General features: G+C 42.8%; 1 long non-coding RNA gene across 1 annotated transcript in view; it reads right to left on the reverse strand.

Annotated features, from left to right (window-relative positions):
* The window catches only part of LOC140913425 (uncharacterized), an 89509-nt gene extending 64660 nt beyond the window's left edge, over positions 1-24849 (reverse strand). The window contains exon 1 of the long non-coding RNA XR_012159584.2: positions 24758-24849. This is a non-coding gene — a long non-coding RNA (uncharacterized LOC140913425). The remainder of the gene's footprint in view (positions 1-24757) is intronic.
* Positions 24850-25166: the final 317 nt, after the last annotated feature.

Raw genomic sequence — 25166 nt, forward strand, 5'->3', positions numbered from 1 at the left:
TTCCCAGAATCAACTGGTTAAAATCATCCTTGAGATGTGGAAAATATTGTTAGTGTTTATATATTTGGTAGTATATTTAGAGGTGCATGTGTCTTATTAACTCTGTTTTCTCCTAGAGCTCCAGGAAGAAATCACAGCCAGAGTTTCACCCTATCTGTGATTTGGGGGGCGTGTCATAAATATAAAGGGAAGGGTAAACACCTTTAAATCCCTCCTGGCCAGAGGAAAAACCCTTTCACCTGTAAAGGGTTAAGAAGCTAGGATAACCTCACTGGAACCTGACCAAAATGACCAATGAGGAGACAAAATACTTTCAAAGCTGGAGGGGGGAGAAACAAAGGGTCTGTGTCTGTCTGGGTGATGCTTTTGCTGGGACCAGAGCAGGAATGCAAGTCAGAACTCCTGTAAAAAGTCAGTGAGCAATCTAGTTAGATATGCATTAGATTCTGTTTTGTTTAAATGGCTGATAAAATAAGTTGTGCTGAATGGAATGTATATTCCTGTTTTTGTGTCTTTTTGTAACTTAAGGTTTTGCCTGGAGGGATTCTCTATGTTTTGAGTCTGATTACCCTGTAAGGTATTTACCATCCTGATTTTACAGAGGTGATTCTTTTACTTTTTCTTCAATTAAAATTCTTCTTTTAAGAACCTGATTGCTTTTTCATTGTTCTTAAGATCCAAGAGTTTGGGTCTGTGGTCACCTATGCAAATTGGTGAGGATTTTTATCAAGCCTTCCCCAGGAAAGGGGGTGTAGGGTTTGGGAGGATTTTTTGGGGGAAAAGACATTTCCAAGTGGGCTCTTTCCCTGTTATATATTTGTTAGATGCTTGGTGGTGGCAGCAATAAAGTCCGGGGGCAAAAGGTAAAATAGTTTGTACCTTGGGGAAGTTTTAACCTAAGTCGGTAAAAATAAGCTTAGGGGGTTTTTCATGCAGGTCCCCACATCTGTACCCTAGAGTTCAGAGTGGGGAACGAACCTTGACAGGCATATGCAATCTGGTCAGGCCAAGCCACAAAGTTCTTATCAATTATGTTCAAGGCATGAAGACCTCTAGGAAGTTGAGTCATTTTGCAATCCTCTATAATGTGTGTCATGATTTGTGGCTGCCTACTTTGACATAGTGGATTGTCTCTAAGACCTTGTCTACATTAAAGGGAAAAGTCGATCTAAGCTATGCAATTTGAATTACGTGAATAGCATAACTCAAGTCAATGTAGCTTAGATCTACTTACCGCAGTGTCCACACTATGTGATGTCGATGGGAGATGCTCTCCCGTCGACTCCCCTTACTCTCCTTGATCCAGTGGAGTACAGGAATCGACAGGAAAGCGATCTGCAGTCAATTTTGCAGGTCTTCACTAGATCGGCTAAATCGACCATTGATCCCCCAATAAGTGTAGACAAGCTCTAAAATGCCACTGAAATTCCGCTGCAGCGCAGATTCCATATCCAGTATGAAACCAGTTCACAAAGCTTCATTGCTTTCATAGTAAATCAAACCCACTTTGGCCCTGAGTGGGGTTCGAGACAAGATAATTATTTGTCACTTTCTCTGTTGACCATGAAGCTCACCACACGTCCTCTACCATAAATTGCTCACCTGGTAAACTTATCCACCTTGAGCGACGTGAGGGCAGATGACCAGGTGGTGGATTAATGGTAGATGTGGCATATCACATAGTTTCTTCACAAGCTTTGCTGCACTTTCCTCTCTGAGAACACTGGTTGGAGTAATATTGCAAAGAACTAATAACCATAATAGAGGAGTAAATTTAAGTGTGTCTGAAATAATATGCATGGTGGAATTAAGTTGTACATTGAACATCTTTGTGTGAATGCCAATCCATTGTCCCCCAGGGACAGGGAACAATGATTTGGAGATGAGGATGGGTGGGAAGGCAACACAGCTTTTTGCAATACTGTCTCTTTGTACAAGAATATTAGAAAAAAAGGAAATATCTCATGGGCTGTGCCTTACTAACTGATAGATTCATAAGGCCTAGACACCCGGTGTTTCTGAGTGTGCTGTTTTGGAGAGGCAACTATGCAAGCAGGTGGGAGGCAGGGGAGGAGCAGCAATGAGGATAGCTAGCAGGTGGCATGGGGACCCTAAGGACTGCTTGGTTAACTGACTCCTGCTTAGCAGGTGCAGCTAAACTAGCCAGCCTCAGAGAGGAGCTGTATGCCAGCTGTGCACAGTGAAGGAAAAGCATGCTGGCTGGTGGGGAGTGAAGCCCGTGGGGAAGAGCTAATGAGCCAGCCAAGGAGAAGTGGCTGTATGAAGACAAAGGATTACTGTGTAGTGAGAGTGCTGTAGGGCTTTGTCTCCAGCTGCTCCCAACATGCCACTTTAGGGCAGTGTCTAAACTAATAGGATAAAGATATTAGGTGTGAGGAGATGGGCCAAACATTTCACGGCCTATGTGCACTTGGTGAGTTGATTGGGCCCTGTTCAGGGAGGCCTATAAAAGATGTCAAAGAATCATAGAAATGTAGGGTCGTCAAGAGGTCATCTAGTCCAGCCCCCAGCACTGAGGCAGGACCAAGTAAACCTAGACCATACCTGACAGTTGTTTGACTAACTTGTTCTTAAAAATCTCTCATACGGGGATTCCACAACCTCCCTTGGAAGCCTATTCCAGTGCTTAACTATTTTTATAGTTAGAAAGTTTTTCCTAATGTCTAATCTAAATCTCCCTTGCTGTAGATTAACCCAATTACTTTTTGTTTTATCTTCAGTGGAAATTAGGGTTGCCAACTTTCTACTCACACAAAACCAAACACCCTTGCCCTGCCCCTGCCCTGCCCCACCCGTCCCCTGATGCTCCTCCCAGGTCCCACCCCATCTGCCTCTGCTCATTCCATCCCTCCGCTCCCCCCCCCCCCCCGTCCCTCACTCTCCCTCACTCACTCACTCGTTTTCACGGGGCTGGCTCAGGGGCCTGGTGTGTGGGAGGGGGTGAGGGCTCTGGCTGGGGGTGCAGGTTCTGGGATGGGACCAGAAATGAGGGGGTCAGGGTGCAGGAGGGGGCTCCAGGCTGGGACAAGGGGTTGGGGTGTGTGGGGATTGTGATCCACCCTAGCCCCCAGATCCTTTTCAGCAGTATTACCATCTAGCCAGTTATTCCCTATTTTGTATTTGTGCATGTGATTTTTTTCCTTCTTATATAATGACAGGTTTCAGAGTAACAGCCGTGTTAGTCTGTATTCGCAAAAAGAAAAGGAGTACTTGTGGCACCTTAGAGACTAACCAATTTATTTGAGCATAAGCTTTCGTGAGCTCACGAAAGCTTATGCTCAAATAAATTGGTTAGTCTCTAAGGTGCCACAAGTACTCCTTTTCTTTTTCCTTCTTATGTGTAATATTTTTCACTCATCTTTATTGAATTTCATCTTGGGGATTTCAAACCTATTCTCTAATTTGTCAAGGTCATTTGAAGGACAGGATTAGAATTCAAAAGTGCTTGCAATCCCTCCCAGCTTGGTGTCATGCGTAAATTTTGTAAGCATACTCTCCACTCCATTTTCCAAGTCATTAATGAAGATATTGGATAGTACCAGATCCAGGACTGCCCCACGCAGGACTCCACTAGATATGCTCTCCCAGTCTGACAGTTAGCCACTGCTAACCATTCTTTGAGTACAGTTTTTCAATCAGTTGTGCACCCACCTTATATTAATTTCATCTAGATTACATTTCCCTAAGTTTCTTTACGAGAATGTCATGTGGGACTGTGTCAAAAACCTTAAGAAAATCGAGATATATCATGTCTGCTGCTTCTCCCTCTATCCACTAAGCCAGTAACTCAGTCAAAGAAAGAAATTAAGTTGGTCAGAACGATTTGTTCTTGACAAATCCATGTTGGCTATTACTTATTATCCTGTTATCAGCTAGGTGCTTACAAATTGCTTGTTTAGTAGTTTGTTCCAGTATCTTTCCGTGTATTGAAATTAAGCTGTCTGATCTGTAGTTCCCTCGGTTCCTCTTTGTCCCCTTTTAAAGATAGGTCCTAGGTTTGCCTTTCTCTAGTCTTCTGTGACTTCACCTGGCTTCTATGAGTTCTCAAGGATAATCACTCACGGATCCAAGATTTCTTCAGCTACTTCCTTAAGTACCCTGGGGTGCCTCCTGACTTGAATAGATCTAAGTTATCTAAATATTCTTTAACCTGTTCTTTCTCTATTTTGGCTTGCATTCCTTCCCTCTTGTTAGTATTTACCTTGTTAGTGAAAACTGAAGAAAAATAGGAATTAAACACCAGTCTTCTTCATATTTGTTATTAGTTCTCATTCTCCACTAGGTAGAAGACATATACTTTCCTTCATCTTTTTCATGCTCCTAATGTAGTTAAAGAATGTCTTCTTACTGCCTTTTATGTCCCTTGCTAGGTGTAACTCATTTTGTGCCTTAACTTTTCTGATTTTGTGCCTACATGCTTGTACTATTCTTTTGTACTCATCCTTGGCAATTTGTCTATATTTCCACTTTCTGTAGGATTCGTTTTTCATTTTCAGATCATTAAAGAGCTTCTGATGAAGAACTTCTGATTTTTCCTGTCTGTCCTTTGCATCGGGATAATTTGCTGTTGTGCCTTTAATATTGTCTTTTTGAGAAACTGCCAGCTGTCCTGAACTCCTTTTTCCTCTTGGAATTGGCCTACCGGTTCTTGATCTTCTTGGAAATTTTGTGTGAACCCTCTTGCTGCTCTGATGATATTATAATTTTGTAATATAACTACCTGCAGGTTTTTGTCACCTGTCCCCTTTGAATCTAGTTTAAAGTCCTCCTCACTAGGTTGGTAAGTCAGTGTGCAAAGATTCATGATTCATAGATTCCCAGGCCAGAAGGGACCATTTTGGTCACCTAGTCTGGCCTCCTGAATAACAGAGGCCATAGAACTTCCCTGAAATAATTCCTAGATGCTCTTTCCCTTCTTGGTCTGGTGGATTCTATCTCAACCCAGTAATCCTCCTTCCCAGAACAGATCCCATGGCCAAGGAAGCCAAAACTCACCAACTGACACCATCTACAAAGCCACGCATTCATCTCCAGGATGTACATGTCCTTGCCCTGGCCATTATGCTCAACCGAGAGGATGGACAAGAACACACCAATGGCCTCAGCTCTTTTACCCTCACTCCCAGAGCCCGGTAGTCACTGCTGATTTGTTTGGAGTCATAATCAAGCCTAATGTACCTTTAGTTCAGAGCCAGAAAAAGATGGGATTTATTTGACTCAGTGTGAAGCAATACAACTGTACTACAAAGCCCCCATTCCTCTATCACAACCTGGAGACTAAGGCTATCTTTTCAAAAGTGGCCACTGATTTTGAGAGCCCAACATGTGATACCTTGGGCCTGATTTTCAGAAGTTTGGGGCATCCACAGCTCTAGTTGAAGTAAAAGGAGGATGCAAGTGCTCTGTATCCCTGAAAATCAAGTCCAAAAATTATCAAATTAGGCATCCAAGACCATTGGCCACATTTGAAAATATAGGCCTTAATCCTTAGGAAACTGGGTGCTGGCCAGTTCTGAGGTGGGTGTCTCCTGGAGACTGGTTAATTGCAAAGGTTTTGGTGAAGCTCTTTCTTTGGCTGTTGGGAGGAGATTATGGTTTAGGGATATCCATTTGCCATGAGTACTGAGTGGCCTTATCTCCCCACCTCTGGGAAACAGCCCCTTCTTCGTCATCTAGACACTTCAATGAGAGTCAGCTTTCCCTGTTGCCAGGTCCCACCCCATTCCACACCTCAAGAGTCAGTATGGAAATATTACATATGTTCACAACTGAGGGGAGGTGAACATGTGTAGCATGTAGCCCAGAGTAGCTCTAGCTGAGGAGCTAGGCAACTGGTTATTACATGCAGGTAGGGAGAATGAAGCTTTCTGCCTGTCTGGAGTAAGGGGTTTTATTTCAGCAGAGCATAGCAGGGTTAGAAAGATGCGAGAAAGCTGAGGAAGGATTTATTTTGTAGAAGGAAGGGGAAGAAAGGACACTGTGCTACAGTGAAGGTGTGGGCCATGTGCTGAGTGTAAGCAGGTGGAAATATTCAGGATTCATCTTTTATACCTTGGTCCAATTTGCTCAGGGCTAAGCATTCTCATCCTAAGAGTTAAGGGATTAGTTCCTGCAGAAATGGGATATTGAGCCTCTCACCAGAGCCTCTCACCAATAGATCTGACTAAGTGACTAGTACTCAAAAGTTATCACTCCATGTCCAACTGGGGCCTATGTGAAATGAGTGAGAGATCCAAATCACCTCTCAGGGGACAAGTGTTTCCCAACAGACATGGGAAGGGCAGCATGGGGAATCTTACATTGCAAGGCATGGTACACACTCAGAGAGGGTGGAGAGGTGATTTCCACCAGAAAATCAGCTTTCTGTCTCGTGTCTCCTTAACACAGAGTCTAACTGGAATGAGGTATGAAAGCAGACATAAGGGGTCAGATTTTTAAAAAAAAATGGTTGTGATTCAGATAATTTAAATTATATTCTTTATTTCATGGTCACTTCTTCTTACTTTTGTTAATCACTCCATATTCTCTTGAGTTGAAAGGAAAGGGAAAGAATTCCCTTAGAAATGGTACCAGATTGAATTCTTCTCGGACTTCTTTGTGTCCTTTCATCTAATCAGACTGCTTTACTTCACAAAATATTTGGGGCTACAAAAGATGTAGCTTCTTATGATTATAGAATCCTTCTCTAATCTCCCAATCAGCTTTTCATTACCTTGCTTTAAAAACAATCAGAAATCCCACAACAGGAAAGCAATCCAGCTGTTGTTCTGCCTGATGCATTTGCTGATGTCTAACAGTGTGTGTGTGTGTGTGTCGGGGGGACGGGGGAATAGATTCAATCTGGAGATATGCACACCATTGAGCTTTCTCCCTTATTACACTTAAAACGAGGCTCCTATTGATTTTGTAATTATATCAAATGGAACTTTAATAGACCTTGTATATGCAGCATGGGCTAGTGCATGGGGCACTGAACGAGGAATCAGGACACCTGGATTCTATGCCTAGCTGTGCCACTGAACTGCTCTATGACCTTGCATAAAGCCCTCCACCTCTCTTTCCCCTCCCATCCTTTGTCTGTCCTGTCTATGATTCTCTAAGTTCTTTGGAGCAGGACTATATCTTGTCATGTGCTTAGCACATCAGCCCCATATCTCAGCTGGGGTTTCTAGTGCTACTGTAATACATATACACATCAGCATCATAAATAATGTTAAGTGGTAACATTTCAGAATCCCAGTTCATTTTTCCAACATAGCATTGAGAAATATTTTAGATGTTTATCATTATGAGTACAGCCTCCCCTAGTTCCAGGGCGAACGCATGTATTGTCAACAGCACATACAGTATTTGCCATAAATTGGATCAAATGTAGGACATTTTTGGCACAGTGAAAAACATGTGGCTAAGATGTAGCTCATGTTGTTAAATGATTGAAGGTACTGATCCTCCTAATGCATGTAAAGACATGATTGATCAAAACCGGAGCCACGCTAGTCTCTGCTCTTTCTACCATATGTGTCAGTCACCAGAGGGAACCAGACTCAGCAATGAGGGAAACAGGGCAAGGAGAGGGACCACACTATCTTATGTCCCTCCTACTTTGTTACCATCTCTCAAGCCTGCACCCAGCTGTCTCAGAACTGCCTGACACTGCCGGACACCTGCCTGCCATTTTATTCTCTCAAACAATTCAAAGGGAAAATAGAAGAAACTCGTAATGTCCTGGGGGGTCATAGTAGTAAAATGTATCCCTCTCGGCAGGGGGGCTGGGGAAGATAGTTGCCTCACTCCAACATATCCATCATCCCAGAACTGGATTTTCTTTCCCCTTTGGGCCAATATTTTCCTGTGCTTGCCCTCAAAGGGATTTATTCTTTGTAGTGTGTTTATAATAGTGTTAATAGGGATGGATAAGAATATTGCGCTCGGCACTTAAGGTGCACGTGTTTCTCTATGTTGCAGGCTAACAGGGTTATACAGGTGTAACTGAGGGCATTATTCAAAGGCAACAGGTCTGCCTGGGACAATTCAGTTCACAGAACCCCTCTCACTGGTGAGAGGAAGAGCCCAACTTAATTGTCAGGGGCTGAGTTGTGGTGGAAGGGCTGGCTCTTTTAGATAAACTATCTGTTCAGTTGTAAAGGACTCAGTCATGAGTAGCCTTGGAAGTAAAGATGCATGAGGTGTCCCCTTACTCCCCTGTGTGGGCTACTCAGGTCCCAGTCCATGCACAGGGGAGAGCAGTTAACACTAAGCTGCTACTCCCCCTGACCACACTGGTCAGCAGGGGGTAGATGGAGCCTTGGCTCCGCCCCCGCATCACAGCTGCTAAAATACCTGAGCCAGTGCAGCTTGGGAACTGAGCTCCACCATGAAAACGGCTTGTGCAGTTTACTCTCCCTATGTAGCAAAGGGAGAGTCTGAGTCTCAAATCAGTCCCAGTTTTGCTCCTGAGCCACCGCAGCTATGTGCTGCCATTTAGGCAAGGTGTCAATTCAACTCAAACCGATCAACTCATCTACCACGAATCTAGGCTGTGAATTAGGGGAATTTTCCGGGGAGCACGTGAGATGGAGGTGAGTGCAGACACACCTACTAGTCCAAAAAGAAAAAAGTCAGGATATATTTCCATATGTCCAAACTCTACCTGTCTGCTGTCAGAGATACTGATAAGAGGCCAATTTCAGAATTAGAAAGCAGCTGATTTCCACCTGTCCTAGATCAGATTTAGTTCCATAGGGAAATAAACTAGATTAATGTTGCTATAGAGGAGGAAATAATGGTTTATATTGTAAAAACCTTTCAGTAACACAGTTACATTCATACCTCATGTCATCTTTTTATAACCCCCTCTTAGCTATGAATGGCAGCAACAATGTTCAACCAAAATTGGATAGGGCTCTCTGTTGACCCAGAAGAAAAATAAAATACAATTCACCAAATGTTCATTTCTGATAACTTAGCATTTCTTTAGTCAATGCCTTACTGACAATCTAATAACCATGAACACATACATAATAAGTATTTCTAGTCCCAGCCAATGAAATTAAGTAATAATTCCAAGCATAAGAAGTTGTATCATGTTCCCCACCCACTTGTCATACTAAAATTAAATTAATATATATATATATTTATATATACACACACACACACTTATTGGAGGGGGTTCTTGTTACTGTAGTTCTTCTCCTTAATTTAGATTAATCTTAGCCTTTCATCGTACTTATATATGTTATGCCTGCCCACCCCATAGCTGCTATTTTATATAGTGTGGGGGAGTTTATTTGAATTTATAATATTTAATGCACAGTGGGAGTTTAGAAGAGAATACTGGAGGCGTCAAAGAGACATATGGTACGAAAGAAAAGAAAATGTTTCGATGACAGTTTTAAATCTCTTTGAGAAACAATTAATTGAAAGGTACGGTATACCTAGTGCTGATATAGATTACCAACAAAGAGCTGACTCCATCAGGTCACCAGTTACATCAAGGCAATAGAAATGGCTATTTAAGCTTCAGTTACAACTTCACAGCTTGAGCCATCTCAGCATCATTTATTTACTATAATACAGCTCTCAATCAAATACCTTTTACTGGTTATATAGCTCTTCATATCACTCCCCTGCATACAATTCTGTTGAATGGTCTGAAAAGACCTAACAAATAGCTAAGGGTCAGTCATGTACTTCTGCCCTGGGAGACAATGATTTAAAAGCTCAATATAGTAGTTTGATTCCTCTACTTGGACTGTAATTTTAAAACTAGATGACATAACAATGCATGAAATGAGTTTTTAAAATGGAATGAAAAATCATTTCTCAACACTTTTTAATTCACCTTTATTAATGCACGCACTTAGGAATTTCAGTTTACTGGCAAAATGCTAAGGACCAGATCCTCAGCCTCGTTTAAATCAGTATAGCTGTTTTGAAGCTGATGAAGATATGTCAATTTACACAAGGGTGCTGGAACAATTTGTACAGTGGGGTTGCTGACAGCCACTGAACCAAACTGTAAACGCTGGATATCATGGAGACCATTTCAAGCCAGGGGTGCGGCACCTACGTTCCTATTTCCAGCACCTATGAATTTACACCTGCTGAAGATCTGGCCTTAGCATTTTGCCATAAAACATGTTTCTATTAAAAGTCCCTCTTCATTTTCTTCCTGATTTTGTAGCACTCAAATGTCCCTGATGTAATGACGTCTGGGATTTCAGAAGCTTGAATTTGACATTTTTAAATTCCTGCACTGATACACATAGTGCCCTGCTTGGGAATATTTTTGATTCTCTACTTGCACATTGTTTTTTGTGAAAGCTATATCCTCAGTATTGCATCATTTCTAGCCCAGGAAATGAAAGAAATTAATATAACTGGATTTATGTGGCACTGTATGTCCCCACTAGATTGGTTAATACTGAAATGGCAAAAGCATCCTCCAGAGTCAATTCTGAGCCTGGGCCCTAAGCCCACAAGAAAATACAACCATACAGACATGCCTGGGTCAAAGGTCCAATCAAGCACCCTCTTTTGGTCAGTCATCAGATTGCTGTGAGGGGATCCAGCCCCAGGATCCCATGTGTTTTAAACCACTGGAGTCTGAACAGAGCCTGTGCATAGTCCCAGTCTTGGGGTCCCTAGGCAAACTCTCAGGGTGCAGGTCTTCTGTCTACCATCTACTCCTGAGATCTGCAACCACCTGGCCCCCAGCCCAGACCCTAGAACTAGTGCTGATTCCTCAGATCATAGTTTATAAACACACCATCTCTCAGAACTCCCACCATGCGAGTGAGTTTACCTCTTCAGTGGTCACGTGCTAGGTATAATGCTCAACACTCACAGACAGACCTTGCGCAAGATTCTAAACCAATCATTGTACTGCACTTAACAGGTAAAGCACAGAGAAAACAACAAAAAGAAAAGGAGGACTGTGGCACTAGAGACTAACAAATTTATTTGAGCATAAGCTTTCGTGAGCTACAGCATCCAATGAAGTGAGCTGTAGCTCACGAAAGCTTATGCTCAAATAAATTTGTTAGTCTCTAAGGTGCCAAAAGTCCTCCTTTTCTTTTTGCGGATACAGACTAACACAGCTGCTACTCTGAAACCAGAGAAAACAACAAACATCCTAAATACAATGCCCCTCAGTTTAGCTCTCTCCTCTCTCGGGAGTCGTTGGAGGACCACCAGAGTTCAGGGAAGCAGGGTTCCCTCCTGCCTTAACAGGCTGCTGCAGCAGCTTCTCTTTGCTTGCACTGGAGAAAATGTCCAAAACCCCAAAACAGATCAACTCCTGCCCTTTTATAACCTTCCTCTCCCTTTGTCAGGGAACTCCTGAGTCAGCCACTTCAGGTGATCCCAGACTCCTGCCAGATGACTTTATTGCCAGGCATCCTCTCCGCTGACAAACCAGTAGTTCTGGGTGGGAATGAATCTATTGCCTAGGGTGTTTGTATTTGAATAGGGGACTATCCCAAGTTAATGACCCTCTATTGTTAGCCCTGCATCACAATACCTTGGAATTTCAGTCCAAAATGGAAGCAAAGAGACAGCAGAGACTTGTGATGGCTCTGCAAAGCAGGGGACTAGAACTCCTATCCGCCCCTCTCCATTGTACTTCCCTTTTTCCTACCCAGATAAGTGGAAAGGTCCTGAACTAGGAGGTGGCAGGGGAACCACATGGCAGCTGGGAGCTGGAGGGAAGCCCAAGCAACTGTGGACAGAGCCTTATGTGGATCAAACGGAGAGTGCTGGACATCACAGCTGCATGCAGGTCTGTGTTGGATTTATGGGAGAGCAGCAGCAGCTGGGCAGGGAACCAGTGCAGAGTGCCCCAGTGCGAGACACTATCTGAGCCTGGTTTGGAAACCCACCAATGCTTATGTGCTTGAATACAGACTGGACTGTGGAGGGCACTAGGCCTGAAGAGCCCTGATTCTCAGTTGGCCTGCTCAGGGACACACAGAAAAACCAGTATCGCTCACTGTGAACAGTAACTGTTTACACCTCTGTACCTAAAAGCTTTCCCTTAGCGATGTGTCTGAGTGGTTACCAGGCCCCACCAGTGCTAGCACCTACCCCTTGACAGGGGGTTAGACTAGCTGACCCATGACCTTCTAACCCTATGATTCCACAGAGCTTGCTTCCAAGATGCAGTTCACCTGGCACACAACTGGCCCTCTAGGCATTTGGGGTTGTCAAGGTTCCTTCCCCACTCTGAACTCTAGGGTACAGATGTGGGGACCTGCATGAAAGACCCCCTAAGCTTATTCTTACCGGCTTAGGTTAAAAACTTCCCCAAGGTACAAACTTTGCCTTGTCCTTGAATCCCATGCTGCCACCGCCAAGCGTGTTAAACAAAGAACAGGGAAAGAGACCACTTGGAGACATCTTCCCCCAAAATATCCCCCCAAGCCCTATACCCCCTTTCCTAGGGAAGGCTTGATAAAAATCCTCACCAATTTGTACAGGTGAACACAGACCCAAACCCTTGGATCTTAAGAACAATGAAAAATCAATCAGGTTCTTAAAAGAAGAATTTTAATTAAAGAAAAGATAAAAGAATCACCTCTGTAAAATCAGGATGGTAAATACCTTACAGGGTAATCAGATTCAAAACATAGAGAATCCCTCTAGGCAAAACCTTAAGTTACAAAAAGACACAAAAACAGGAATCTACATTCCATTCAGCACAGCTTACTTTATCAGCCATTTAAACAAAACAGAATCTAACGCATATCTAGCTAGATTACTTACTAACTAACAGAAGTTCTGAGACTGCATTCCTGATCTGTTTCCGGCAAAAGCATCACACAGACAGACAGACCCTTTGTTCCCCCCCACCTCCAGCTTTTAAAGTATCTTGTCTCCTCATTGGTCATTTTGGTCAGGTGCCAGCGAGGTTATCTTAGCTTCTTAACCCTTTACAGGTGAAAGGGTTTTGCCTCTGGTCAGGAGGGATTTTATAGCACTGTATACAGAAAGGTGGTTACCCTTCCCTTTATTTTTATGACAGGGGTACAGAGTAACCCCAATAATTACAGAAGACAACTAGCTCCCACATTCAAATAGAGTTTGCAGTCTGATCAGTCTCACAGATTCATAAATTGTATGGAGAGATTTCCCAAATCGTCACAGCCAGTTCTTTCCTGTGGAAGCTGTTTAACTGAAAAGCCCCACAGCAAAGAGCTGTCTAGGATTATTTACTGAAGAAGTAGGGTTTAGTCATCTTTACTATGCCCATGGACTCAACCTTTGCATTTCATAGGCTTTATTTATTATAGTTCATGAGCCTGAAGACTGGCAGCCGAGCACCAATTAAACCAGAAACACAAGTGCCTCCCACATGCCAAAGCACATTACATCATCCACGTGCCAAAAGGTAGAGCAGGCAAATAAATACAAGCCTGGATGTGTCTGTTCCAAAAGACAGAATCTGTGACAAAGGTTGTGAGACAGTTTCAAGAGAATTCTATCTAGGTCAGGAAGGTTGTAATGAGGATTTTTAACTATTTGCTCTAAAAAGATATCTCTACAGAAAAGTTATATTAGTTAGGGACTAGGATTATACCTGGTACCGCTTACAAAACTGACTGAAACTGTTCCTTTATGGTTCCCCATTTTTGTTTTATTTTATTTTTTGGCTAAACCCAAGATTTACTAGGAATTTTTCTTATTTGGCTCATGTCAACCTCTTATAATTTAATCCAGCAAAAATGATGATGTTTTGTTCTCTCCCTATGTGAATGGAGAAACTATAGCCAGGATGGGCAGGGATGGTGTCCCTAGCCTCTGTTTGCCAGAAGCTGGGAATGGGCGACAGGGGATGGATCACTTGATGATTACCTGTTCTGTCCATTCCTTCTGGGGCACCTGGCATTGGCCACTGTTGGAAGACAGGACACTGGGCTGGATGGACCTTTGATCTGACCCACGTATGGCTGCTCTTATGTTCTTACATAATCAGCTGAAAATATGCTTTAACCATTAAATTCATTGGCAACACTCCCATTGACTGGAATGGTGCAGAATTGGGCCCAAGATATTTCTCTGAATTGACCTAATGTTTCCACCCATCTCTACTTAAGGGCATCTATAGCCATTCCCTAGGTCTCAAGTCCACTTGTGGACATGCCAAAACAATGAAGGCTGCTTGTTTTAATATCACTCCTGAAGCTGCAGTCTCCATGAGCCTGGGAAAAGAGCATCACAGGCAGAGCTGGCCAGAAAATGTCAACACCTCCCCGTCCCCCTGGTTTAAATGCTAAATGGAAACAAACAGTTTTAACATTTTGTCTCAAATTTCATTTTTGTCTGCTTTGTGGTCAGTTCTAGGTTTGAGGAAAAGTTATGCAGTGAAATGACAAAGACATTTGTTTATCTCAGAGTTCACTGGGGGAAGAGATTCTGAAGGGACCCATTTCTCTGTACAGGGGAGCTCCATACCAGCCTGACCTGATTATGGTCAGGCCTATGCAGTACTGGGCTTGAAGGTGTAGGTCCCCATAGCTAATCCATATTTTGAAGAGGGGAGCCCCAGTATGAGATCATTGTTTCCTCCAGTGGTCCTGTGCAGATCCCAGTCACTCTGTGTCTTTTGCTCAGATCCTGGCAAGGACATTGCAGTTCTGTAGCTGCAGGACTGCAGTGATAGGGGAGTGACAGCTAAAGAGGAAAGCAGAGGTGCTTGTGGAGGCTCAGTCAGTTCCCCATAAAAGTTAGCTAGTAGAGGATGGAGGAGCCACCGGGGCCTCTTCTAAACCTCAATTTTGCCTGCGATTATCCCAGGAAGGGAAAGTGGTATCTGCTGGCCCACTGGTGCCCATTCCCAGCAGAGAGCTCAGTTTTGTATAGAGCTGGTTGGAAATTTTCCATTTAAACAGTTTTCAGTGGAAAAATTGGTTGTCCAAAGTGTCTGCTTTCTGCAGAAAATTTCAGCTTTCTCTTGGAAATCCCAACACTTGAAAAAAAAGATGTCTTTCTGACCAAAAAAAGTGGGGCTTTTTTTGCTGAAAATTTTCTGGTTTTGGTTTTTCTATGAAAAGTCAAACATTCTCTGCTGAAAATTTCTATGAAAATATTGTCTCCAAATTTTCCATAGGAAAACCCCCTCAAACGTTTTCCGACCAGCTTCGGTTTTGTAGCTGTCAGCTGACTCTGGTTCCCCAGGCTGTCCCTCAGCTGAGGGGATCCTGATGGTATCTGTGCCTAGAAATGTTGGGAGAGGCACTAATCTCTCTGTCACTCTCTTGCAACCATACATGGACTGAGGTGAGGGGAGAAGGAAGTCCAGGACTTCAGCTTTTGGGTACAGGTTGTTTGGCCACAAAGTAACTCTGCAGCTTATATATCCCTCCTCATGATTCAGTTAGTCCTCTATGGCCACAGATAGCAGTCAGCGTGCAGGGTTATGGTCATGGTCCATGCCTGCTGCGGAGCACCTGGTAGAGGAAATGGTCCGGAAGTGCCTGGTGCTGCTACCTCCGACAACCCTCACTGTCTTCTCTATTATATTCAGTGACTACAGGACTGTTCCAAAGACCATTGAAGTCTATGGGAGCCTTTTCATTAAGTTTTGGGTTAGCCCCTGAGCTAGCTTTTTAGGAACTGTGACAATACCGTGGCAATGTCTTAAATCTATTATTGTTATTGTTGTTTTCCACAGTCTTCCATGTCAATTGCACCTGTGTGGCCATATCAGCTATTCTCTCCCATGTGCTTCCCAATGTTCTCACTTCCATGTAGAGCTTCCCTAGGCTCTGGAACAACCTGGCTGCCATACCAGCATACACATTCCCAGTAATGCTAAATGGTTCTTTCCACAGACGCACTGCCCTGTACATGCAGGATTTGTGGTCATATCTCCTAATGCCCACAGAAACCTTAAATCAATGTATGTAAGCCTAGTTTGCCATGATCACCACTGAGGACTACAGATCAATGTAATGTTTACACTATTTATATAAAACCCAATATATAAGACCTCTATGATGCTTACATATGGTTTCATTCATTTTCATAAAGTGCATCTCTGATGAGTTTTATTCGACCAGCTTTTGTAAACTTCTTATTCTAAACAGTCACCGGCACAAGGATATTGTGTTATCCAAGTCTAGGTCAAGCAAGACTTACTTGATCTCATCCTATTTCCATAATAATCTCTGTCATTTCTAAAAGAATAAGAAGGTAAGGACACTTTTATTGCTGCAATAAAAACAGCAAAGTGATCTTCTGATGGCACTTAATTAGATTCATTTTATCTTCTTTGACTGAGCATGACATACTGTAACCCTTATTTATGAAGTAAAAATGAATGTCTTATGGTTCCTAACACAATTGGAGAAGAAATTACCATGGTATTCAGCTTAATCTGTGTTTGTATCCGACATAAATGATCTTAAGATAAATTACAGGAAATTATTTTCTACTCCTGGTAACCATAACAACAGATGAGAATTGGTCTAGTTCAACTTACTGACTGTTCCTGGACTCTTTAATATGTAATAAAAGTTATAAGACAAACGCAATCCACAGGCTTGCCTTTTGTTTATGCAGGAACAATCACTGAGGCACTGAAAGATAATTTTAGGTTAAAGTTAAGCTTCAGTCTTCCAGCTCTTCATCACACACAGGGCGGAATATATTGCTTTTCCAATGGCTTAAGGAGCACACAAAGGATCTACAACAGAAGAGGACACATGGCAGGCATGAAAAACAATGACACATGCTTGAATTGTGGGACGCAAGAAAATATTTTTTTTTAAAAACAGTGAAGGAACATGATAGGAGTGTGCTGGGTGGGCAGAGAAGATCAGTTTTATGGGATTTTAGGAAATATCACAGATCTGAGCAATCCACACAAACCCATTGCTTAAAGAAGAACATTAATATGGGATCATGACACATCAGCATAGCAATCAGATGCTAAAGGGAGGGTTTTGAAGAACTGGGAGCTTTTCAGTAAATTGAATAAAGCAGGATAGGGCTCTGGAATAGATGAGTTTGCAAATCTAAGGTGAAAGATGGCGACTTTGAATAGACTTTGGACTTGTTTTTGTATTGAATAGGTCATTAGGGATCAAGTACCTGGAAGCTCCCTGGAGGATGAGAATGGAACTTCTCCAGAATATATTGGACAGTTATGGTCATATAAAAACACTACCAAAGTCTCTGTTAAGAATCACTTTTCGCTTCCAATTGCAGTCCTAGGTGTTGTTATTAAAGAAGGTGAGCTCTGGTCACTGTTCTGAATTGGGTGCAAGTTCACAAACTTGTACCATATAATTTTAACCTGTTTTTCTCTGATCCAAATTTCACCTTCCAGAATGTTAGAAAAAAAATAGATATATCTGTATTCCTACAGGTCAGATCCCAGGGTCTGCCCAAGCTGTGGTCAGTGCAGGATGTGGAGAAACGTGTCTCTAAGCTACATTTCTGCTCTTCTGATCATTCAGCTGATCAGGGTTTGTCTCCTGGAGTAACTAAGAACAGCTAAAAGCTGCGCTGAATTATGTTGGAAGCAATAATCCTTTATGGACCTTTCTGTTAACTGGGACTGCTGGAGCACAAGGCATCATAGCCTATTCCTATTCCTAACACGCTCCCTACAACAGCTGTAAGCCAGTGTATGATTCTCCCACATTCCAGCAGCGTAATGTGACCTGAGATAGTCAATGATCAGACCCTGACTCTGCACCACTGGGCTAGCCGAACAGATGCAGCAATCAGAAACGTGGACCCAGCAATCAGGCAGGAGCAGAAGTCAGTGGCAATTTTGTAGAGAAGAGGGACTGAAGGCAGCAGCCAATTAGGCAGTGTTAACCAATGTGCCCACATGGCTGAGGCTTGGGTGCAGCAGTTTGGGTGGCAACATAACAGTTGGGAAAGCAACCATGTAGGCAGGCGGGGAAGAGGCAACACCCACATGACTAAACGGATCCTAAGTCAGAACTAACTGGCAGCCTGGCATGTGTTTAGGAGGTTTAAATATGCTGGAAATTGAGAAAGGAGCTGCAGCTGCATGCCAGCCATGCACAGACATAGTGGAAAAGAGAAAGAATGAAGAAACAGCCCTGGGTCATCATGGATCCACAGACTCAGTAGAGGAGAGACAGATCTGTTAAAAGCCTTGCAGCTGGATTGTTGCAACACTTTGAGCTCTTGGCCACTACTAATACCTCACTTGGCACCACCGTGCAAAAGGATCAGGAACATGGGAGGGATTGTGCAAAATTGTAATGCCTAAGGGCATGTATTGAGTGACCCAACCATGGCATCCCTAAATTGGTAATAACTAAACCATCTACTACATCAGGTAGGCAGGAGCAGGAGAGCTCATAGCTGTCACTGCCATAGTGCAAGACAGGGCCAGGCAAACAGCCACAGACCAGGATTGGCAGGGACTGTACAAAGCCCAATATTTACTCCAGACTGTAGAGTAGAAAATGGGAGCCTAGCTTCTGACACAAGCAACAGAACAGCAAGAATGGACCAAGAAGACATCAGCACAGCAAGCAGAGAGAATTTGGATTTAGGATGGTATGACATCATATAATTGGACGTAGAGGACGAACAGCACTGGGTGTGGTGAGTCAAACGTTCTCATGTGTACTACCACTATGCTGGAAAATGCATAGCTCAGTAATCATGGGCCATGCAAATCAGACCAGCCTGTTGAAGTCAATGATTTATACCAGCTAAGGATCTGACTCATGATTATTGAAGTTAATTGAACTAAGTCAATTTACATTCACCAAAGACTGGCCCTTTATGTTTATTTCTTTTTTTTCTGAAGACCTTACAATAGATAATAATAAAAATGGATGATTTCACCATATACTCATTACGTTCCTCAGGGACAATTCCATAGATAGGGTAGTAACCGGCTAACTATAACGGTTCTTCTTTTGACTTTGAAAGTGCACCTTTCATCTTAAAAGTATATAAACATCAGTGCACAGAATCTGAGAGCTGTATGGAGAATGAAAGTTCTGAGATTTCTAAATTGGCTTTGGTCCAAACTGGAGCAAAAGCTGAAAATTTCAAAAATTTCTGGGAAGGATAATTATATATATATAATGTCAGGTTGATTAAAATGTTTCCATGTGTGACTTTTTAAAATGTTGTATCATATTTTCATATATGTATTCAAAGTTCAAAATGAGAAATTACTGAAATAGATGATATTACTTAGTCCTGCCATGAGTGCAGGGGACTGGACTAGATGACCTCTCGAGGTCCCTTCCAGTCCTACGATTCTATTAAATGAAAAAAAAAACAAAACTTTTTTCCATTTTTCTTCACAAAAAAAAATCCATTAAAATCAAGCCAATTCTGTGAAGCATTTCAGTCTCAGTACAACCACATATTCTAATGGAATTTGGTTCCATCAAAGTTTCTCTGACCCGTTCAGCTGAGTAGTTCTAATCCTTGTAGTCCAAACAAACAGAAGAATGAAGTCTGCACATGCAATTATCTCTGAAGCAACAAATGGAAAATCATTGCTATGAGAAAGAAAGCAGCCCTATTTTAAGCTAATTTCAACATAATAGAGACTTCCTTTTCCGTCTTGTGCAGTTCCTCTGCATAATTTCAGAAACCACAAATGTTAAGTGATTTTATCCAATAGACCAGACATACTCCTTATGCCTGTCAACAGACAAAAGATTTGAGGGACTCTAATATTAATATATGATCCAAATTGCCCCTCCCACCATGGTGTATGGAGGGGGGTGAGGATTTTTCCCCCAGCATGTTCAGAAACAACCAGTCTAAGCCTATACCTTTCATAAATAAACAAGACCAACAGTAATATCGTACTTAAAAAATTAAGGAAGGAAATTCTTGATGATGGCAATGCTGTTTCATGATTTATAAGAACAGTTGCATTCCGCCCTAATTTCCCAAGTGAATAGCAGCTGCTATTCGGTAAAAAGCTGTTATCATTTTATCTGTTTTACAATATGTCATGTATATTTTGCCAATCACATTTTGGCTCTCATTGCAGTGTCTGCTGTAATACAATTGTAAGCTTGTTTAATCAGCTCAGCATAATCTTTGTGCTTTTGACACTAAACACAGAAAGAGAGAGAGAGATTACTCAGTTGTCCAGGCTCTTTCCTTTTGCCTCGTAAAATAGAGACATATCATTCCATCCCTTTTTGAAGCAGAACTAGTCACTGAAGCCCATTCAAGTTCTGTTTAAAATGGATAACACAATGTGGTCCACAAAAAGAAAAGGGGGACTTGTGGCACCTTAGAGACGAACAAATTTATTTGAGCATAAGCTTTCATGAGCTACAGCATCCAATGAAATGAGCAAAAGCTTATGCTCAAATAAATTTGTTCATCTCTAAGGTGCCACAAGTACTCCTTTTCTTTTTGTGGATACAGACTAACACGGCTGCTACTCTGAAACCTGACAATATGGTCTGTAGTTTTTACCTGGTATATCAGATCTTCATTACAAAAAAGGTTTGAATTGGTGTGCCTTCACATTTGTTTAAAATAGGTTTTTAAAAGTCAGACATAGCAAGATTCAAACCTTCAAATCAAAAAGCTTCTTAAAACTTTGTATCTGACCAAATAAAGACTTTCATCTTCACAGGTCTAGCAATTTATTACCAAAAAGCTCATCCATCAATCTGTATATTTATTTCCCTTGAAAATGTCTGCTCTTCGCTCTTTCTGTCATAAGCATTGCTTATTTTCAAGGCTGCTGACACCAATTTACATGAAAATTCCTATTTCCTATATCTATTCACAAAGAGAAACATCCAGACGAAACTGAGTTGACTCTGTTGTACAGCTTTGCTACAGAGAACTGGTGGCAGGTTTTGTGTCTTTTCGGCATTTCATTTTCGGTTGTTACACGTTTGCCCTTGTCATTTGTTCCTTAGCGAAAATGGCCATAAGGGTACATGATCAACACCTGTGATCTGCACATGACAGTTCCAAGCCCCTGCCAAGGAAAGACAATCCTTAGCATTTGGGGAGAGGGGTAAACGCCACATGCACAGTGCTTTTCATTAAAACAAATCCAGAAACCAAGACTTACACGAGACACCATCTCATGTTCCATTGTATCCAAGTCAACAGTTATGCCCCAAACCTCTCATTAATGCCAGGAAGGGTGACCCTTTCCGGCGACTTCAAGCATGGAGCTAAGGTGAGGAACCTAACTGGCTAACAGTGAACCACATATGGAGGGTTTGTGAACTAATCTTTCAGAGACTAAAAAAGAAGAAGCCTTCACTGTCAGAGTGAGCCAAGAAGGATGATGCTGTGTAACCCACTAGTGAGTGCATGTTATACGTCCCTCTCTGTGCCAATCCACAGAGGGCAGGAATCTGTTAAAGCCAAGACTCTAGAGCAGGGGTGGGCAAACTTTTTGGGCCGAGGGCCACATCAGGGTGCGAAACTGTATGGAGGGCTGGGTAGGGAAGTCTGTGCCTCCCCAAACAGCCTGGCCCCACCCCCTATCTGCCCCCTCCCACTTCCCGCCCCCTGACTGCCCCCCTCAGAATCCCACACTCATCCAAACCCCATGCTCCTTGTCCCCTGACCGCCCCCTTCTGGGACCACTCCACCCCTAACTGCCCCTCCGGGACCCCACCCCCTATCCAACCCCCCGTGCTCCTTGTCCCCTGCCCCCCCCAGAACCTCTGCCCTATTCAACCGCCCCCCTGCTCCCTCTCCCCTGACTGCCCCCTGGGACCCCTGCCCTATATCCAACCCCTCAGCCCTGGCCCCCTTACCATGCTGGTCAAAGAAGCATGTCTGGAGCTGCACCGCCCGGCCGGAGCCAGATGCACTGCCCTGCATGAGCGCGCAGCCCCACCGCCCAGAGTGCTGGCGGTGCGGTGCGCTGAGGCTGTGGGGGAGAGGGAACAGCGGGGGAGGAGCTGGGGGCTAGCCTCCCTGGCCAGGAGCTCAGGGGCCAGGCAGGACGGTCCCGTGGGCCGGATGTGGCCCGCGGGCCATGGTTTGCCCACCTCTGCTCTAGAGCCTTGGCACTTCAGTTCAAATGATAAACCTCGTACTTTTATCTCCATAAAAAAAGTCAGTGAAAACTTTTACAAAAATTTTAAAAAGCTAAAAATGGATCTATTTCAAACGCTGCAAAATAGAAACAACTTCACATTTTCTTTTTTGACTACATCTACAAATAACAATTAATAATTAGAAGCTTATGACATTTCTCTTTGATTGTTCTGTTTTTTCAGACTTTTTCCTGTGAGAGCAAGCCTGCGTGTGAGTAGTTTAAAAAATTGCTGTCCACCCAACTCACCAAAGGAGAAAGGAAACAGGGAGGCCAAAAGAAATGCTTAAAAGACATCCTCAAGATAAACATCAAGAGACATGGCATCAACACCACACACTGGGAGACAGTACCCCAGGACAGGGATAACTGGCAAAGATTTGTCAGAGAGAGAACGTCCATTTTTGATGAAAATCGCTTTGCCCTGGTCACAGAAAAATGTGAGACAAGACAAACAACTGTCACGCAGCAATCGCGGCCCAACCCTGACTTCCAACACAACCTGCAACATCTGCTAATGAGCCTGTGGCTCAAGGATCGGACTCTTCAGTCATCAAATGGACCCATAAAAAATAAACAGCTGTGAAAGAAATCATCCTCGACTTTGAGGGATCACTGATGAATTATTCAGACTTTAAGCCAAGAAAGGACCTCACAAGATTCATAGCTATCTATCTTCTAATATTAGTACCCATCCCTATGGTACAGAATGCCTTACACTGTGCTGAGCTTCAGTTATCAACATATATATATATATATATATATGGCACACTGGGGAAGAGAAGCAGGTTGTGTGTGTGCACGTGTGTGCCTCTGTGTGTGTGTGTGTGTGTGTGTAAGTACAAACAGTTTACAATGGAACGGCTGCGGACCAAATACTCCACTGGTGTAAATGGGTGGACATTTGTGGGGGCAGGGATAGCTTAGTGGTTTGAGCATTGGCCTGCTAAACCAAGGATTGTGAGCTCAATCCTTGAGGGCGCCATTTAGGGATTGGGGGCAAAAATTGGGGATTGATCCTGCTTTGAGCAGGGGGTTGGACTAGATGACCTCCAGAGGTCCCTTCCAACCCTGATATTCTATGATTCTGTGACATCCATTGATTTCACTGGAGTTTCATCCATTTACATCAGCAGAGAATTGGCCTGCTATTGGAAAACTTTCCTCTTTTGTCTCATAGACATTTGTTCCAGTACCACCAGAAATGCTTTCATCTTCCAATGCATGATAATTATAGTACATCAAGGGGCCAGGAAGGCACTGAACTACACCTTACTTGTCAATGGTTTTTGATATTTTAATGTAATGTGTTCTGCTATTGCGTCTCTTGGCTTTTTTGATTTTCATCTTTGCACTCCAAGTGTTGTTATCCCTTGTAAAGCACAAGCAAGCCGTGCTATTTATATGTATGGCAAAGAACTCTGCCTTACCAATCCCTCTCTTCCCTGCCCTTCAAAAAGAAATCCGAGGGACCATACAGGTCAAACTGACCCTTTCATCTAACTCACACAAGCCTTTGAAGAATGTCAGTGTTTTATGCTTTGTATTTCCTAACTATTTCATTTTTAAATCCATCTGCAATACCAAGTTGCAGTCAATAATCAGTAAGTTCTTGGTTGAATTCCTTCTCACAGCATGAAGCCTGTTAGTCCCATAAATGATTTTCAAAAGAAGGAATATTTATAATTTACAGTTTAAATGAGATCTTGTTAATATAGTCTATTTTTTGTATCACTGATCATTAATAAATAATTATTCCTTGCCTAAATAATCAACCCTTTATTATTATCATTCGGTCCCAGTTGCAATAGCTGCTAGAAGGTGCCAGGGCTGCATTGTGCGAGGCCCTGTTCATACATACAACAAAAAGATGGTCCCTGACCCAAAGAGCTTACAATTTTCGGCCCTGATCCAGCAATGGCTAGCACACAGACAAACGGCTTAGCTCTCCTGGAGCCCCCTTAACTTCAAGTCTCTGCATATGCACAGCGGTCTGCCCCTCATGCTATCAGATGATGGATCAGGACCAAAATATATGACAAGAGACAACAGATTTATACAAGAAGCAGACCGGGAAGCATCAGATAGCAACAATATGATTATGGATAGCAAAGGAAGCAGAGAACACCAGCTGCCTAGCCATTGTCATATGCATAGCAGGAATCACAGTCGAGGTGAGTCTTGAGGAGGGTTATGGTATATTAACTCTAAACCGTTCTGAGCCACTCCGCCGTATCATTTCTTAGCCCAGCTGCAAAAAAATAGCACAAGAGCCAATATGACTCATCTGCTCATCTTGTCCCAAGAAAACTGCGATTATTTAATTAATGGGCAAAGTAAGGATGTTGACTGGTGTGTAAGTAAACAATAAAATCAAACAGCTTCCCGGTTTATTGGTCCGTAGGGTTATTATAAGCAGTAGAACAACTAGCCGGATGGGTTGTATGTATTGATTCCCTGCCACTGTATAAAAGTGCAGATCTAGGCACCAGTGTAATAAATCTAGGTACCAGAGTGACACAAATCTATGTTCTTGAGCTATGTGGCAGGTAGTACAGATGGTAGATGAAAAAAGATAAACCAAGATCAATAAATCTTTTTTTTTATCAACATGTTTGCGGGACACATGATCACTCAAGGGGAAAAAAAATTAGCCAACTCTAGGAAAGTCCAATTAAAAGATTTTCTTACCTCCACTGCTGTAATATTTCTCACTGCACAGCAAGGTCATGCATTTGTTTAGGATCCTAAACAGGCAGGATCCACAGGAAAGTTCCAAGGTGTTTTCATGGAATCTGTGGGGAAAATGCTTAAATCCACGACTTGCTACAAGAACTTCTTTCTAGTAAATCTCTTAATTAGAACTATCTGACACACTGGTATGGCCCCATTACCATAGTGTCTGAGTACGTCAGAATCGTCTATGTATTTATCCTCCTAATGGGGTTGGACAGTGCAATTATCCCCATTGTACAGATGTGAAATGGTGACACAGAAGATTAAGGCTATGCCTACAGTACCCACTGTTCAGTCTACAGGGTGTGAATAAGAGTGTGCACCAAAGTGCTGCACTCTAACTCACCCACGTGAATGCCATGAG

The sequence above is a fragment of the Lepidochelys kempii genome, chromosome 6, assembly GCF_965140285.1.
Source record: "Lepidochelys kempii isolate rLepKem1 chromosome 6, rLepKem1.hap1, whole genome shotgun sequence".
NCBI classification, from domain to species: Eukaryota; Metazoa; Chordata; order Testudines; family Cheloniidae; genus Lepidochelys; species Lepidochelys kempii.